General features: G+C 46.3%; 9 non-coding genes across 9 annotated transcripts in view; 5 read left to right on the forward strand and 4 right to left on the reverse strand.

Moving 5' to 3' along the window:
- The first annotated feature begins 137 nt into the window (after window positions 1–137).
- trnas-uga (transfer RNA serine (anticodon UGA)) lies at window positions 138–219 on the forward strand. The gene has a single exon. It is a non-coding gene; the product is annotated as a tRNA-Ser (tRNA).
- A 1657-nt stretch (window positions 220–1876) lies between these two features.
- On the forward strand, window positions 1877–1947 carry trnag-gcc (transfer RNA glycine (anticodon GCC)). Its single transcript has one exon. It is a non-coding gene; the product is annotated as a tRNA-Gly (tRNA).
- A 6931-nt stretch (window positions 1948–8878) lies between these two features.
- trnar-ccu (transfer RNA arginine (anticodon CCU)) lies at window positions 8879–8951 on the reverse strand. The gene has a single exon. It is a non-coding gene; the product is annotated as a tRNA-Arg (tRNA).
- A 2691-nt stretch (window positions 8952–11642) lies between these two features.
- trnar-acg (transfer RNA arginine (anticodon ACG)) lies at window positions 11643–11715 on the reverse strand. The gene has a single exon. It is a non-coding gene; the product is annotated as a tRNA-Arg (tRNA).
- A 1680-nt stretch (window positions 11716–13395) lies between these two features.
- LOC148643168 (U4 spliceosomal RNA) lies at window positions 13396–13536 on the reverse strand. Its single transcript, XR_015929491.1, has one exon. It is a non-coding gene; the product is annotated as a U4 spliceosomal RNA (small nuclear RNA).
- A 1292-nt stretch (window positions 13537–14828) lies between these two features.
- On the forward strand, window positions 14829–14947 carry LOC148643169 (5S ribosomal RNA). The gene has a single exon (XR_015929162.1). It is a non-coding gene; the product is annotated as a 5S ribosomal RNA (ribosomal RNA).
- A 722-nt stretch (window positions 14948–15669) lies between these two features.
- On the forward strand, window positions 15670–15788 carry LOC148643170 (5S ribosomal RNA). The gene has a single exon (XR_015929163.1). It is a non-coding gene; the product is annotated as a 5S ribosomal RNA (ribosomal RNA).
- A 634-nt stretch (window positions 15789–16422) lies between these two features.
- LOC148643171 (U1 spliceosomal RNA) lies at window positions 16423–16586 on the reverse strand. Its single transcript, XR_015929209.1, has one exon. It is a non-coding gene; the product is annotated as a U1 spliceosomal RNA (small nuclear RNA).
- A 1771-nt stretch (window positions 16587–18357) lies between these two features.
- Window positions 18358–18393, forward strand: part of LOC148643172 (5S ribosomal RNA) — a 119-nt gene continuing 83 nt past the window's right edge. The window contains exon 1 of the ribosomal RNA XR_015929182.1: window positions 18358–18393. This exon is cut by the window's right edge and continues 83 nt beyond it. This is a non-coding gene — a ribosomal RNA (5S ribosomal RNA).

Raw genomic sequence — 18393 nt, forward strand, 5'->3', positions numbered from 1 at the left:
CTGAGGCGTGTCTGTCTGCCGGCACAAATCTTGTGAAAGGTATTTTTTTTAACAGAGAGCGACTTTAAAAAGGTTTCCGCAGCCACCTCGCACTCCGTGTTAGATTATAGGAGGAATGCGGCGGCGGCGAGCTCGCTGTAGTTGTGGCCGAGTAGTTAAGGCGATGGATTTGAAATCCATTGGGGACTCCCCGCTCAGGTTCGAATCCTGCCGACTACGGCGTCTGCCGCACGTCACCTTGTGCCTGTGCGGCAAAGGCGAAGTGCCGCTTCTCCTTTCCTGGTACTATAAAAATGCTACATCGCTTGGTCCTGCTTCCATGGAAAGCAGTTCTTCAGGTAATTCTACTCTCTTACCAAAGCTGTTAGGTTCCTTTCCGTGGTGAGATGGGTTGTCATGCAACGCTGCCACATAGTGCCGACAGACAAGTGTGTTGCGGGAGAAGAGAAAAGTGTTTGAAGATTTAAGAGTGTCTTAGGTGGAGCCAAAATCAAGTGTCACAAATGCAAGTGGGAAGATTTCCAATGTTTAATATGGTCAAAATAAGCGGAAGTTACCAGCTGGTCCGGCACAGTCTGCCATGCTTTTGTCATATACTGTAAAGTGGTGTGGAACTGGGTGTCGAACTGGAGCCTCACCATTTGCATATGTGAGGCTCCAGTTATACATCGAGTGTCACATTAAATGACAAAAATGAAGAGAGTTAAAGCACCTGGAGAGGTTTTCTTACAACTTTTGAGCTGACACAGTTTTGGAAAATGTTTCCTTCACGGTGCACTGAACAACATAGGCAGCCAAGAGTCTCCAAAACAAAACAGAATGGACAGATAGGAGAAAATTCCCACTCGTCCTGAAGTTCCCAAAATCCAGCACTGAGCGTAAACAAAGTGTCTAAGTAGCGTGGGAATGCTAACCCTAACCCTAGCTGGAGTTTGAGCAATCCGGCACTGAGCGTAAGAAGATGAGTCAAAGTAACGTCTAATCGGATTAGTTTCCTTAGAGCTGGTTCAGAGTTTGCTCAAGAGTTTACCTTTCACAGATGCGCAAAGAAGAATGTTGGGGGTGCACGCTTCAAGGCGCCTTACAGCTGTAGGGAGTGATTCGAGACGATTCGTGGCGTGTGCTCGTTCCCATATACCGTACGACCCGGGGTGCAGTGCTAGGATGACGTACAATACCGCTTGGGCACGTAACGGGGTTATATGCAAGTGCAGGACGTGAGGGTTTTCGTTTGTTCGTTTTGTTTTGCTCTGCTTTGCTTTGTTTTGCTTTCCATCGCGTTGGTAAGAGCGTAAATAAAAAGGCGATTCCTGTGTCTACCACTAATGTAAGAGCTATTTCAAGTGCGACGTGGTGCGGCTTTTCAAATGCTTGTGGGCATTTCTCTGTTGTTGATTCTTTTTTTGTGTGTAACAAAGTGGCATTTTCATGTCCGGACGGGGAGACTTTATCATTCCGACATGAAGCCACCCTTAAGTCCTCTGAGGCGTGTCTGTCTGCAAGGCTTGTATTTTGCCTTCCGCCGGCGCCTCGCGATCCAGGTAAGATTGTAGCAAGAAAGCAGCGGCAGTGGGGCTTGCTGTAGTCGTGGCTGAGTGGTTAAGGCGATGGACTAGAAATCCATTGGGGTCTCCCCGCACAGGTTCCAATCCTGCCGACTACGTTGTCCGCCTTCAGTCGGTGTGTTTCGGCACAAGCAAAGAAGCGCGCCTCTTTGCTGTTCCTGGTGGTTTTAAAACGCCCAATCGCTTGTACCCGCTGCCTTGGAAATAAGTTCTTCAGCGTCCGCAAATGGCATTTTGCAGCTGGAAGCAGATGTTGACGCGTTTTGCACAGAGCACCAAAAAAGCGTCTTTTTTGAAGGCTCAGGCACTGAGCATTGGTGGTTCAGTGGTAGAATTCTCACCTGCCACGCGGGAGGCTCGGGTTCGATTCCCGGCCAATGCAGTGGCTTTTGCAGCGAGCGGCTCCATCACTTGCATCCCCTTGCAACTCGCAACTGAAAACCCACTGAAGCTAAGCAGGTGTGAGCCAGGTCAGTACCTGGATGAGGATGAGCTACAGGGAAAAACAAAGCTTCCAGCTGGAAGCGGTGTTAATGGTGCCGGCGGGGGGGCGCTCACCCTGAGGTCTGTGCGGGTCCCAATGCCCCAATATAGTGACGGAGATGCTGTGTTGTAAAAGGGCGCTGTCTTTTGGATGAGATGTAAAACCGAGGTCACAGCGCTCTGTGGTCATTCAAAATGACCACCAAAACCTTTGACAAAAGCTCTTGGTAATTGATCGTCTTCAATAATGCTTCTCCTTTGGGTACATTTTAAATCAGCTGAAAAATGCTGTGAAATGGGGGGGCACTTCAGGCCAGTGTAGGATTTGGGTTACAAGAACCATGAAACTGCACGAGAAAGCCCGTACACTGAATTACACAGCTTTCTATTCAAAGGAGGACAAAATTCCCTGAGTTTGATTTTTTGCAACACAGAGAGGAGCACTGTCGTGAGGCCGGTTAGCTCAGTTGGTTAGAGTATGGTGCTAATAACGCCAAGGTCGCGGGTTTGAGCCCCGTACGGGCCAGGTCTAGGTCCAGGTCCCTGTTTGTGAAACAGGCAAATGACTGTCTCAGGGGCCCATTCCTCATTCTCAAGACACATGTATGCAGTATGTACACCGTGCATTGAGCAATAGGGACTGAATACACCACAGGTAAGGTTAGAAGTCATTCTGAGGTGCCACATGTGAGGGATACAGCTAGGCATCCAAAATGTAGGGTTTGAGACCCTTCAGGAGTACTGCATCCTTTGAGACAGACCTGTGCATGTTAAACAAATGATCATTTCTTTTGGCATTAGGGACTAAATATACTAAACATATGATGCTAAAATGTTATTTTCACATATATTAATGTAATAAATGATTGCTTATGCTTTATAAACAAATCTAATTAAAATAAAAGCTTAAGTTTTGTATTTATCTTGTACCATAGAACAAGATTTTCTTTGTATTTCAAGCCCACAAAGTGTCCAAATGACGCACTACATGATATAAGGAAGATTATCACATGCATATCGGTATTATCTTTCTTATGAAAATGCATTCCTTTCATTACCTTTTACTTTTTAAAATGAACTCAAATTGAGTATAATGTAATAATTTAAGTAGAATAGATTCTAATAATATAATGATCCAGTGTTTTGCACTACTTCACTGCTTCACTGCTCTATGCCATCTGGAAATAAATCCTCAGACTGCTTACTGCCCTGGGCATGTACCAATAAATTAAAGGAGCACATCTGTTTATCACTGCGTTGAAGCAGGAGACACACAGTCTCTGCAAACACATCCTAGATACAGTGTTCCAGCACCTTTGACCTCATCCAGAACGTATCATTTCTTGAAAGGGATTGCTGTCCGAATGCACATCTGAATCCCAAACAGAATCTCTAGTAAAATACGATCATTTGTGAAACAGGCAAATGACTGTCTCAGGGGCCCATTCCTCATTGTCAGACACATGTATGGAATGCTTTCACCGTGCATTGAGCAATAGGGATTAAAAACACCGCAGGTAAGGTTAGATGTCATGTTCTATGATCATTTCTTTCAGCATTAGGGACTAAATATACTAAACGTATGATGCTAAAATGTTATTTTCACATATATTAATGTAATAAATGATTGCTTATGCTTTATAAACAAATCTAATTAAAATAAAAGCTTACGTTTTGTATTTATCTTGTACCATAGAACATGATTTGCTTTGTATTTCAAGCCCACAAAGTGTCCAAATGTTCTATGATCATTTCTTTCAGCATTAGGGACTAAATATACCAAACGTATGATGCTAAAATCCTGAAAAAAGGATGTGCTCCATCTCGTCAGTAGATTGGATTCCAAAACTGATTTGGGTCAATATACATTACCTTTGAAATTAAAGTACAGTCTACTGTAGGGAACCATCAACTTAGAAAGCATTGGCCTTCCCTGGGGGTCAGGTAGGTGCAAAAGATAAACCTTTATCCTATCTTTATCTTAAGATAAGTGGCCAAGCAGTATTTTTCCAAGTTTCACCAAGCACATCATGTTGCCATAGTAGACAAAGTTCTATAAAATGTTAAATAACTTTTAAAAAAAGCATCTTGGTCTTACAGTACTGTACAAGGTGAATTAAACTGTCCCTGGTAATAAAAAGTAATTAGAAGCATCTCAGAAACTTTATCTCTAGAAACATTAGCTGTTTTATATCATGTAATTTAGTGTGATGTTGTCAGAATTCAAGGACATTATCACACACAGAAATTGGTTCAGTTAAATCTAAAAAACACAGCTAAACATGGGTTTAAATGTAACAGAAGTCTTACCTCTTGTCAAAAGATTTAATTCAAGAAGCGATGTAATAAATGATTGCTTATGCTTTATAAAGAAATCTAATTAAAATAAAAGCTTAAGTTTTGTATTTATCTTGTACCATAGAACATGATTTTCTTTGTATTTGAAGCCCACAAAGTGTCCAAATGATGCACTACATGATATAAGGAAGATTATCACATGCATATCGGTATTATCTTTCTTATGAAAATGCATTCCTTTCATTACCTTTTACTTTTTAAAATGAACTCAAATTGTGTATAATGTAATAATTTAAGTAGAATAGATTCAGGTAGGAAATATAGAGTCATGATGTTTATGGCTGACATCATTTCACATGGGTGAATTTTAAGCTAAGAAATAAAAACATTTACAATGAAGATACCATTGCTTAATTTTAAATGCCTTTAAAAAATAAATACCTCCTGAGAATAATTTGCCACTCCCAGATCCTTGGTAAGGTACTGTTTGAATCCAATCAGGAGAGGAGCATCCAGGGAGTGCTTTCTATAGAGTCCAGCTTGGGCCACTCTCTTCCGGCCTGCTGATACTTTTTAACTACTCAGGGCCTGTAAGGATATAAAACACCGGTTTAAACATTTTATACCTATAAGACAAATTAGAATTTTAGTAAAAAATTGATACATCTGAAAAATAAAAAGTCTTACTGCTGATAGAGTTCTTCAGAGCTCACATCTTCCCCTTCCTTATCCGCTTCTGTTTCAGTTTCTAGAGCAGCCTCTGGCATCTCTTCCTCCTGGACAGCGGCCTCTTGCTCAGGGCCGCTGGAATGCAGGTAGATTCTTTTCAACATGCTTTTACATAATATGTTGTAACAATGATTTCAAAAAGAAACTACAGAAGCCTTACAGATTAAAAATATCTCACCTTGCCAATGTGTCTTCAGGCTTCCCATGTACAAAAAGGCCCAAGGACTCTAGCAGTCTTACAACCACTATCCTGTTTGCCTCACCAGACACGATCTCTATTCTGTGGTAATCCACGATGACCCCGTTCTTCAGGTGATTCATCATGTCCTCCCTCGCCTGTTGAGAGGCCATCCTGATCTTTTCTGCCGTGGCGTGCTTCATACACGCCCTCTTCAAGTGAGCAGGAAGCTGATCAAGAGTATTCAGGCACATCTTGCACACCAGGGGAATCCTCGCGGGTTTCCTTTGAAAATAAATAATACCATCTGTGTATAGAAACAAGCTAAGACTGATTTCTTAAATTATCCTTAATTTTCTCTCTCATAGTTTGAGCATAATGATTTTATTGCATTTATATAAGAATTGCTCATTGCTCCTAAATAAATAATGGTTTCATAAAAAAGTGAACACTTGGTCTCAGTCACAGACTTTCCAATAGAAGCCATTGTGGAGTTCAGCAACTGCAGGTCCTAGAAGTGGGGAAGGAATTTTAAAAGAGAAATTGAATTACAATACAGAAGGAATGGCTGAGGGATCACTGAAATATATATATACAAATTCCAAAGACTGAGTCCATATAGAAACAACTACCTTTCATTTTCAGTATAAGAAAAAAAAACATTATCTTCCAAAGCATCATAAAATTGTCCCTTCTTCCAGACTCTACTTCTCTCTTGTAGTAGTATAGCAGACCTTTCCAGGTGAGCAGATCACAGAGTCTGAAATGAGCTTCCTCCATCAAGCAAAGTACCTGAACATGACTCTGTCTTCATAAAAGCGCTCCTGTAATAAAGAAATTAAATCCGAAATCAAGAGGGCAGTTGCCTACTGAAATACAAGAAGTCATCAATTTTAACCTAGCAACACATTAAAGGCTGCATCTATACAAGTACGATTCTAGAAATGCTCACCAGATTACGTTTTAAGAAGGAACTGCGCCTCAGGTTTCGCCGAGATCTTAACTCGGATGGCAGGATTCAGAGTCCGGAGTGTGGACTGATGGCGCACGGAGGGTCCATATACTGTGGATCCCTCGGTGATCTTCCGCGTATTCAAACCGATAGCGTGTGACTCCCCTGTCCCCGTGACCTCATTGCTCTGCTCTCTCCTCTGTGCAGCTGAGCCCGACTCACGGTAAAATGGAAAAAAATATGCCCTCGACGTGAGATTTATTCTGGAGCGAGCCAGTGTTGCGCATAGCTGCCTTCAAAGCAGTTAACCCAGGTTCGATTCCCGGCCAACGCAGTTGCGAATGTTTTCAAATGCTGTCATGAGCCTTGGATTGTGACTAGCAAAGCGAAGCCTTTTGAAAGAGCTAAAGCACTGCAAAACGGAATTGAAGGAGAACCTTACAGGGGATTCTGAGCAGTGTCTGCATACATGCAGTCAGATAAAGGTGCCGAAAGCTTGAGCTACTCTCAATGTCATGCTGCCCTTCCCCGGAGTAAATCTGTTACATTGAAAGAATGCTTCTGGCAGGTTCAAAAAGGGACCCTTGTTAATTGGAGAAATCAATGATTTCGAATGAATTCTGTATGCGTTAAAAGACAGCTATACACAGAAAACACGCAGGACACTGCTCATGATGTTTCCCGAGCCGAAACACAGTGCGTTTTTCCAAGCCATTTGACAAAGCCCACCCACTGAAAACTGCAGCAGATCGTGTAAAGACGTTCAACTTTGTAACTACTGCACGCACAGGAAGCAGAATAAATTCCTCTTTTCAAACTGTCAAAGGTTTGCTTTGCGAACACTGCAGGACATCGCACAATCTCTTTTGAATGGGGACAAACGATTTCTCATGGGGCACAGTAAGTACAGACGTTTAAAAAGCTCCACTCATGCCGACGATGCAGCATGAAGAAGCGCAACCTAACGTTTGCATTCCTAGCAAATTCCTTTTATTTTTTGATAAATAAAGACAGTCTTGTTTAACAAACAACACACACAACATTTTACATTGTCAATTCAATTCAAATCAATGTATTTCTATATAGCGCCTTTCACAACAAGGTTACGTGCTGTCTCTTTGAGGCAGATGTTTAAATCCTCTGAGTTAAGTGCTGAAGTTATAGTAGTCCTATCAGTATTGTTGCCTCCGATCAACAGATCCTCATTTTTCTCAGAGTTGAGTAACAAAAAGTTTTCACACATCCAAGTATTTCCTTCCTTAATGCATTTAACTAAACTGATAATAGAAGAGTTGTCGTTTGGTGTAAACAAAATGTTTATTTGAGTGTCATCAGCATATGAATGAAAGTTCATATTATTTTTTCATATTATCCTACCTAGCAGCAGCATGTAGAGAGAGAGAGCAATATTGGTCCCAGCACTGATCTTCTGGTACCCCAAATTGAACTGGTGACATTGATGAAGCAGTACAATTATTAGATATTTGAACATAATGAAAACGATGAGTAAAATGTGAAGTAAACCACTGAAGGACGGTTCCAGATAAGCCAACCTCAAACTCAAGCCTGTGTAACAAAACAGAGAGGTCAACCGTGTCAAAGGCAGCTCTAAGATCTAGAAGCAAAGCACAAGCACTGTTGCATTCCCTGCATCAGTAGCTAAGAGAATATCATTTACGACTCTTGTTAATGCAGTTTCAGAAACCAGACTAAAATTTCTCAAGTATATTATTTGAATCCAGATATGATTGACGTTGGGCAACAACTATTCTCCCAAGACTTTTAGATTGAAATGGGACCTTTGAGACAGGCCTGTAGTTGTTAAGAACTTGTTGATCCAAATTTGACTTCTTAAGAGCGGTCTAACAACCGCTACCTTAAATTGATCAGGTACAACGCCTGACGCAAGCGATGCATTCATCATACTAATTATAGGTCCTGCCAGTCCTTCGAGGGAATCTTTGACTAGCTGAGTGGGGATGGGATCTAGCGAACAGGTGGTTGACTTTGTCTTACGTCTGTGTTTATGAGTCCACCATAAGAAGAAATCTGAACAGGAGTGGTGATCATGCGAGGTCACCATGGAGGAAACCACTGCTCTCCCCCCCAAAAAAACCACCACTGCCCCTCTCAAGTTTGCTAAAGACCACATGGATGTTCCACAGCAACTCCTGGAACAATGTTCTGTGGACAGTGACAAAAGTTGAACATGTTGGTAAATGTGCACAACGTTATGTTTGGAGATAACAAAACACTGCATACCAACTCCAAAACCTCATCCCACCTGGGAAGCATAGCGGAGGCTGTACGGCTTGCAATCATCGAGGGACCGATGAATTCCAAGATGTATCAGGAAATTCTACAGCAGAATGTCAGGGTGTCTGCCTGTGATCTAAAACTCGAAAGACGCTGGGTCATGCAGCATGACAAAAACAAAGGAGTACATCAACAACAGAGTGGCTGAAACAATAGAAATTCCGTATTTTGGGATGGCCGAGTAAGAGTCCTGACCCCAATCCCATTGAAGTGCTGTGGCGTGATCTGAAGCAGGCCGTTCAGTGCAAGACATCTCCCAACTGTATGTGAGAGAAAAGCAGAGACACTCACTGAGTAAGGTGGGGTTGCAGCTTTGCAAATCAAAAGGACATTTGTACGCTCAAAAAGGGACAGTAGCACCCCAGATGGGACTCGAACCCACAATCCCTGGCTTAGGAGGCCAGTGCCTTATCCATTAGGCCACTGGGGCACACTGGGTTGGGTCGATCACGCTGATGAAGAGCCAGTTTTTTTTTTCCTTTGCTTTTTCAAAGGGATCCCCAAAATTAGGAAAGTTAGGCAGCAGAAGGTTTACTGTGACCTGAGAAGGACCGGCATCCAATCACGGTGGTACACACACACACGCTCTCACTCATCTGAGCTACACGGCTACCAAGATGATCTCAGGTGCGCCGAGCTGGTACGGAACATATTGAACTGATCGACGGCGAATTGTCTCTCAGACAGGCTTTTCACCTCTGAGCTCCCTGACTGACAGTAATCAGCTAGGTAGTGAAACAGTCAGCTGCTTCTAAGCCTTAAACAGCTGCATCTCGGCGCTTCCACAGAGAGATGATTTGAAAGCCAAACATCGCCCATTGGGAACACCTTACTATCACTAGTTTAAGAGACTCTTAAGGTCTTGCAGAGGTGCCTGTCTAATAGCATGCGCTTTGCAAGCTATAGATGTTTAGGCTGAGGCAGAATGCCTGTTAACAAAATGTTTTTCTAAAGGGGCCTCGCACTCTTTTCCAAGCAATGGTCACCATCCCCACCGAGTGTCACAATGTAGTCATGTCCTAGGACATCACCTGTTAGTCTCCATTTGTCTGCCACCAACACTTTAGGTTAAGGGGTCACAACCGCACCCCAAAGACCAGAGGAGCCGTTGGCGTTCTGGCGGCGCAGATTGGGCTGAAGGTGGGGCGCTTGAATCTCGCTGTTGGAGGCCGTCTGAAACTGACCCAAGCCTTTCCCTTGAATTAAATGTAAATAAGAAATGAACCCCAGATGCTCATGGAATCAATCACGTGTTTCCTTTGAGCCGTTTCAGAGACTGCTCCAGAGTTTACCTTGCACAGATGCGCAAAGATTAATGATGGGGGTGCACGCTTCCAGGCGTCTTACAACTGTAGGGACTGATTAGAGACAATTCGTAGCTTGTGCTCATTTCCCTCTGTAACGCTTACGGCCGACAGGCACTGTGTAAGAGCCGGCGTACAAGAGCGGGTGACGTCACCGCCCTTCCCTGTGATAGCAGGACCACAGCTACTGGGCTGTGGAGCGATCTCTCTTTAGCTCACGGGGCTAGGTCGCTGCAGAGAGACGCGGAAGTCCCGGGTTTGAGCCTCCAGTCGGGATGGGGCCGACCAGATGCGGCAAGGGCGCCCGCCTGAGCCCCCGTTGCGTTACATCTCTATTCCCCGTGTTGCAGTGGTAAGATGACGTAAATTCCTGCTTCGACACGTAACGGGATTATAATCAAGTGCAGGAGCTGAGGGCTTTAGTTTTGTTTCGTTTTCCATGGCGTTCGTAAGCGCGCAAATCAAAGGCAATTCCTGCGTCTAACACGAATGTAAATGCTTTTGAAAGTGCAGTGTGGTGCAGCTTGTAAAATCCTTGTCCACATTTTTGGTTTGTTGATGTTTTTTCTGTCTGCCAAAGTTGTATTTTGACATCCGGACTGGGGGACTTCATCATTTGAACGTGAAGCCAGCCTTAAACCCTCTGAGGCGTGTCTGTCTGCCGGCACAAATCTTGTGAAAGGTATTTTTTTTAACGGAGAGCAACTTTAAAAAGGTTTCCGCAGCCACCTCGCAGTCCGTGTTAGATTATAGGAGGAATGCGGCGGTGGTGGGCTCGCTTTTGTCGTGGTCGAGTGGTTAAGGCGATGGGCTTGAAATGCGTTGGGGCTTCCCCGCGCAGGTTCGAAACCTGCCGACTCCGGCGTCTGCCGCACGTCGCCTTGTGCCTGCGCGGCAGAAGTGAAGTGCCGCTTCTCCTTTCCTGGTACTATAACAACGCGAAATCACTTGGACCCGCCGCCATGGGAAGCAATTCTTCAGATAACCACACATTTTGCGTTCACACCTCTGGTGCTCTACTTATGCCTTTGAAAACCTAATGAATAAAGCTGAAAGAACCGACACGATATGTAGGTGCTGGTAAAGCACGCAGTAAAGAACTGTTAACAGCAAGGGTTTCAGTGGGTTAACTGAGGAGAAGGCGTGATCGCTAATTGTTGACTTTTTATTTGGTGTTAGAAACACTCTTACTGTGCATGACGTGCAACAAATGTAGCCACAGAAATTGCATCACGCTTTCATGTATGCTATTGCAGACACCAACGTTGCCTAGATAGAAAACCGAAAAAGCCGTGGGTTTGCTTGCTGGTCTGAAGGATCTCTCTTCGAATCTCTATCATTTGTCAATGGAAGTAAAAGGCGCTGCAATCTCATACGTTCAGAATCAAACCCGCAGCTGTTGTTCGACTTTTTTTTCTTGACTAATTACAACTGAGTGTCGCATGAGCAGTTACATAAACTTGTCTGGTATATTTGAACACAAATGCCGTTCTTCAATTAAAACTAACAGTACATTGTCAGGGACATTCAGTTCTATACAAACAAGAGACAGACAAGAGAATATTTCTACCGTTCATGTGGACTACGTGTTGACTTACTGATCGGAATAATTGAAAAGTTCGGGCTCATAGCCGATGCAGTGCGTGCTAATTAGAACAGCAACGCTAAGCTCTCAGCACCGTACTGAGCCCAGGTGTTTTTCTAAAGCTGTCAGGTGCAGTTCATTTACATGAAGGAAATATCTTACTGGGTACGATTACAATGCAGTAAGTAGCACAGACTACTTAGGGAGTAGCCCGATGTGTTTAAAAACGACCCGAGCCAGGCAGGAGTCGAACCTGCAATCTCCTGATCCGTAGTCAGACGCGTTATCCATTGCGCCACTGGCCCTGGTGTGACACTGCAGGACTGTAACCCAGTGAGATGAGCACTGCACCTAGTAAAATATTACCCCCGGTCCATTCTTTTCCAAAAGTGAGAAACACCTGTTTTCTACATTTTGTCTGTTTTAAAACCATATCTCTTTAAACCAAACCAAGAGTTTGTCTTTTGCACTGATATTCTGATTCATTTCGATTTCAAAGAAAAAAAAAAAACATTATCTTCCAAAGCATCATAAAATTGTCCATTCTTCCAGACTCTACTTCTCTCTTGTAGTAGTACAGCAGACCTTTCCAGGTGAGCAGATCACAGAGTCCGAAATGAGCTTCCTCCATCAAGCAAAGTACCTGAACATGACTCTGTCTTCATAAAAGCGCCCCTGTAATAAAGAAATTAAATCCGAAATCAAGAGGGCAGTTGCCTACTGAAATACAAGAAGTCATCAATTTTAACCTAGCAACACATTAAAGGCTGCATCTATACAAGTACGATTCTAGAAATGCTCACCAGATTACGTTTTAAGAAGGAACTGCGCCTCAGGTTCCGCCGAGATCTTAACTCGGATGGCAGAATTCAGAGTCCGGAGTGCGGACTGATGGCGCACGGAGAGTCCATATACTGAGGATCCCTCAGTGATCTTCCGCGTATTCAAACCGCCAGCGTGTGACTCCCCTGTCCCCGTGACCTCATTGCTCTGCTCTCTCCTGTGTGCAGCTGAGCCCGACTCACGGTAAAATGGAAAAAAATATGCCCTCGACGTGAGATTTATTCTGGAGCGAGCCAGTGTTGCGCATAGCTGCCTTCAAAGCAGTTAACCTAGGTTCGATTCCCGGCCAACGCAGTTACGAATGTTTTCAAATGCTGTCATGAGCCTTGGATTGTGACTAGCAAAGCGAAGCCTTTTGAAAGAGCTAAAGCACTGCAAAACGGAATTGAAGGAGAATCTTACAGGGGATTCTGAGCAGTGTCTGCATACATGCAGTCAGATAAAGGTGCTGAAAGCTTGAGCTACTCTCAATGTCATGCTGCCCTTCCCCGGAGTAAATCTGTTACATTGAAAGAATGCTTCTGGCAGGTTCAAAAAGAGACCCTTGTTAATTGGAGAAATCAATGATTTCGAATGAATTCTGTATGCGTTAAAAGACAGCTATACACAGAAAACATGCAGGACACTGCTCATGATGTTTCCCGAGCAGAAACACAGTGCGTTTTTCCAAGCCATTTGACAAAGCCCACCCACTGAAAACTGCAGCAGATCGTGTAAAGACGTTCAACTTTGTAACTACTGCACGCACAGGAAGCAGAATAAATTCCTCTTTTCAAACTGTCAAAGGTTTGCTTTGCGAACGCTGCAGGACATCGCACAATCTCTTTTGAATGGGGACAAACGATTTCTTATGGGGCGCAGTAAGTACAGACGTTTAAAATGCTCCACTCATGCCGACGATGCAGCATGAAGAAGCGCAACCTAACGTTTGACAGACAAAAGCCAGGCGCCGCTACGAGCAATATGAAATCATACTGACAAGCACACGGCGTTTCGCGCTGACACAAAAGTAATCTCGACAGACGCTGTTCTCTGCATAAAGCTGAAAGAGCTAAAGAGCGTTTCTGTTGACACGTAACAAGTTCGTTTCTTTCTACCATGATATCACCGTGACCAAATCTGTCTTTAAACACCTTGCTCAGTCTCTGACGAGACTGTCAAAAATTACTTTCGCCGATTGTATTGCAAACCGGCGGAAGCGGGGTATTGGAAAAGTTTTCAACTAGCAATAATCACGCCTCGGCTAACCCTCACAGGCTACGATACTGCCACTACGCAAAGCTGACGGTTGCCAGGCAACCGCGGGGATCCTATGGAAATCGTTATCGATCGTGTCATGGCATGTCGTTGCTATAACGCTTCATATTTGTCGTCTTCTTCTTCTTCTAGCTTGAGGTTTTGAAGAATTTCATGACAGACAAGGGCTCCGTTGGGAACAAAGGGCGTTGTGAGAAAACCGTTGCTTATTTTCAGCAGCAGAAATACAACCCTTTAAATACAAGATGACAGAACAATGACGAAGGGCATGCCGGGAGGAACTCATGCACTACAGAGGAAAGGGGGCGGGCACGTACAGTTCACATTCAAGCCACAAGTACTCCTCTTGGATGTTGCACAAACAAATCCTAACGTCTTGAAAGCATTGCAGCATGTTTGTGTCCCACTTCCCGTGGCTGCGGGACGACTGACACGAACGGACAAACACAATCTGTGGCGTTTAGCGTGACATAGTCTTGCAGGCATCGTGCTGTCTCACTGCAATATTATACCGCTGGAGGAAACAGTCCATCTGGCCATGAAACTCATTTGAACGTCTAGCTACAGCAACTAACAATATCATGATTTATTCAGGATGTGTGGAATCAGCACGTCCCGGAGACAGCTTCCGAAATCGTGAGCATTCTCTGGTGGTAGGGGCGTTCAAGATGGCGCTCAGGTGGGAGGTAAAGTTTAGTGGTTGGGGAGTTTTTTTGAGTTTTTCATGACCTGAATGTTAATTTTTGCTTTTTTTGACTACAGAAAAATAAGGACTTAACACTAGTTGTTTAAACTTCAGTTATAATTGAAAGAAAAAAAAACGATTTTTTTTTAGGTTTAAAAAGTCCGATATGAGTAACACTGGGAAAAGAAAAGAGAGTGCTGGGTCTTCGAAGGAGAACTCTAAGATACCTCAATCGTATATGTATAGCACTACAAAAAAATCGATGGCAACTAAAGGGAAAAGTGAAGCAGCTGCAGGGGCAGCAAGAGGGCGGAGGCGCCGCGCGCCCGGCCGAAGTGTTGAACCGATGCGCTTTACGTGCTGAAATAAACACGCGACAGCCCCGAAATGTTTCCAGAGTGCTGTGCACTGAAGACTTGCCTGGTGCTCCTCCGTGCAGATTCTTTGTCCTCCTCCAGTGCGGGACGAGCCAACACAAGGGAGCGCATTCGCCAACATCCAGGCACGCAATGCGATTTGGAAAGCAGCTCCTTTCCAAAGAGTTGCACACGAACGATCCTTCTGTCCCGCTCTGGCAGCAAGGAGCCCCCGCCACACACAGCTTCAAGTAGCGAGTCAGGCGCCAGGGCTTTCGCTTACGGCCACACCACCCTGAACACGCCCGATCTCATCTGATCTTGGAAGCTAAGCAGGGTCGGGCCTGGTTAGTACTTGGATGGGAGACCGCCTGGGAATACCAGGTGCTATAAGCTCTTGCTCTCCCGGCCAGCAGGGGTCACCGTTGGTGCCGTAGGCTTTGGGAGGAAAACCTGCAGGATGGAAAGGTGATCTATAGCCTCATCTCTAGAGATGTTTTGTTGCTGTGGCATGTGTGTGACCCATAACCTGAATGTTAATTTTTGCTTTTTTTGACTACAGAAAAATAAGGACTTAACACTAGTTGTTTAAACTTCAGTTATAATTGAAAGAAAAAAAAACGATTTTTTTTTAGGTTTAAAAAGTCCGATATGAGTAACACTGGGAAAAGAAAAGAGAGTGCTGGGTCTTCGAAGGAGAACTCTAAGATACCTCAATCGTATATGTATAGCACTACAAAAAAATCGATGGCAACTAAAGGGAAAAGTGAAGCAGCTGCAGGGGCAGCAAGAGGGCGGAGGCGCCGCGCGCCCGGCCGAAGTGTTGGACCGATGCGCTTTACGTGCTGAAATAAACACGCGACAGCCCCGAAATGTTTCCAGAGTGCTGTGCACTGAAGACTTGCCTGGTGCTCCTCCGTGCAGATTCTTTGTCCTCCTCCAGTGCGGGACGAGCCAACACAAGGGAGCGCATTCGCCAACATCCAGGCACGCAATGCGATTTGGAAAGCAGCTCCTTTCCAAAGAGTTGCACACGAACGATCCTTCTGTCCCGCTCTGGCAGCAAGGAGCCCCCGCCACACACAGCTTCAAGTAGCGAGTCAGGCGCCAGGGCTTTCGCTTACGGCCACACCACCCTGAACACGCCCGATCTCATCTGATCTTGGAAGCTAAGCAGGGTCGGGCCTGGTTAGTACTTGGATGGGAGACCGCCTGGGAATACCAGGTGCTATAAGCTCTTGCTCTCCCGGCCAGCAGGGGTCACCGTTGGTGCCGTAGGCTTTGGGAGGAAAACCTGCAGGATGGAAAGGTGATCTATAGCCTCATCTCTAGAGATGTTTTGTTGCTGTGGCATGTGTGTGACCCATATTCAAAAAAAAAAACCCGTCTGTAAAACGAATATCGAAGCTGCCTCTAAATCTGCAAATGAAGATGAGTCGATAAACCACTCGTTTTTCGTATAACTAGACATATTCATTTGTTACCGATTTCATTCATTGAGCACGGATACAATAGAGGTACAGCCATTCACTGTTTGACATGTCTTCACTGGTACAGAACCGAGCAATCAGAAAACGGGTGAAACTGTCTTTAGACTCAGCATACTGTACCGAGGCCCCCCATGACCAAATAAAGGCTAACCTCGATAATCAGCCTAAAGAACGCAGACTACAGCAAAACGACTGACTTTGAAAAGGGAATGAACGTCCGGAAGGAGTAGTGGAACTAGCTTGAGATGCTTCTCCGGACCCCTAACTAAAAGCCAGCGAGAACCAGCAGCGGCGTCCACTCCTGTCGAACCGGGATCCTTCCGCAGCCACGCAGCTCGTGGTGTCCTAACCCTCCCGTATCTGATTTTGGACCAAGCACATCAGGGGAGAGCGCGAACGCAGTCCCCCACTACCAGAAATTATGCAGTCGAGATTCCCACATTTGGGGAATTCGCAGGGGTCAGCACAGCCGGAGTGCAATGGCCGAGCCTCGCCCTGGGTGAACCTCCTTCTTGATCAAGGTATCTCCCCTGCCAGGTAAGTATGAGTTAAACAGGCCCCTGCAAGCGGCCCGCACCCACAGCACAAATCGCGCAGCCTAGGCCACCTCCTCGCCCCGCACGCCACCGCCTCCTGCTGGGCCCACTCTTTCACACACTCACACGCCACACTAACACTCAAAAGTGTGGGCAAAACGAGAAAACGAGCGCGCCGTTTCCTACACATCTGCAGTCGCCGTTGCGCATTCGGAGCATGTCCCGGGATGCAATTCGGCCTCATTTGCATAACTCCAGACCGGCAGATCGCCACGCAAGCTCGAGACGTGCGCCTGCCACACACCGAACAAACCTTTTCAGCAATTTCCAAAAAACGGGCCTGCTCGCCTGCCCACAAGGCTCCGTCTCTTACCTGCTCTCCAGAGCCTGCTGCCTTCTGTGCTTTTCTCTCGGCACCGCTGCAGTGCACACAACTCCTGCAGCGGGAGGGGGGGAGAAAGTTCCCGCGCTCCGCCGCAGGGAAGGCTCGCTCCGTGCGCACACGTCCTTTCGATGCCAGTCCAACAAGTGCTCCGCATTAGCTGCGTCGGGGCTCCGGCGTGTCGCACCTCACCTCACCTCGCCCTACCCCCTCCTTGAATGTCTGCCGCTGGGCATGCCCCGCTCTCCTCCGCCTTATCTTATCGCTTGTGAGCACCGACAATGGCCACAATGCCGGGGAATGGCACCTGTAAAGTGTTAATTGGGGCACAGGAACAGCCCGTCTCCTCTCGGGGGGGCCGGCTTCAGAGACAATACAGCAAACACAGCGGGGCGGGGGAAGAAGACGACACCACACATGCGGGTACATTCAGCTCCGGCGGGAACGAGACATTTGTCGGTCTTTTCAAGTGCCGAGAGCTGAGCAATCCTTCACTTGTATCGTTTCTCCCCGGTGACTAGATCTGGCCCTGCGACTCTCGACTGGGCTCACCCCCGGGGCAGCCCAGCAGGTGTGAGCATGTCCGGCACCCGGATAGGAGATTCCACCCCGGAAAAGCTCCGGTTGCTGCTGCTCCTGCAAGAGGTGTGACTGGGACCAGTAGGGAGCGCTCACCCTGCGGGCTGTGTGGCTCTCTTACGCCCCAGCCTCCTGATGGCGACACTCTGCTGCACAGAGGTCAAACCGAGGTCCCGACCCTCCTTGGCCATTAGGAAACCCCAGGGCGTCTCTCAAAAAGAGACGCCGGGGGTGTCCCTCTGGTGTTAGTGCTTCCCTTTACCCATCAGTCGGGGTCTCCTCCTAATCCCCGTCTCACCTGTAACAATCAATGACGAGGCCCCCCTGACCGTGAGATTTAGTACTCGCGCAAGAGACCGGGGGCAGAGCGCGAACGCGGTCCCCCACCCCCCACAAAGTGCGCGCTCCGGGTCCTGCAACACAGCGGAAGGGCAGCGAGAAGGAGCCTCTTGCTCTGACGCCGCAAGGCCACAAGAGGGCGGAGGCGCCGCGCGCCCGGCCGACGTGTTGGACCGGTGCGCTTTACGTGCTGAAATAAACACGCGAAAGCCCCGAAATGTTTCCAGAGTGCTGTGCACTGGAGGTTTTTGTCTGGTGAAGACTTGCCTGGTGCTCCTCCGTGCAGATTGTTTGTCCTCCTCCAGTGCGGGACGAGCCAACACAAGGGAGCGCATTCGCCAACATCCAGGCACGCAATGCGATTTGGAAAGCAGCTCCTTTCCAAAGAGTTGCACACGAACGATCCTTCAGTCCCGCTCGGGGGGCACGGAACCCCCGCCACACACAGCTTCAAGTAGCGAGTCAGGCGCTGGGGCTTTTGCTTACGGCCACACCACCCTGAACACGCCCGATCTC

The sequence above is a fragment of the Lepisosteus platostomus genome, chromosome 22, assembly GCF_059453375.1.
Source record: "Lepisosteus platostomus isolate fLepPlt1 chromosome 22, fLepPlt1.hap1, whole genome shotgun sequence".
NCBI classification, from domain to species: Eukaryota; Metazoa; Chordata; class Actinopteri; order Semionotiformes; family Lepisosteidae; genus Lepisosteus; species Lepisosteus platostomus.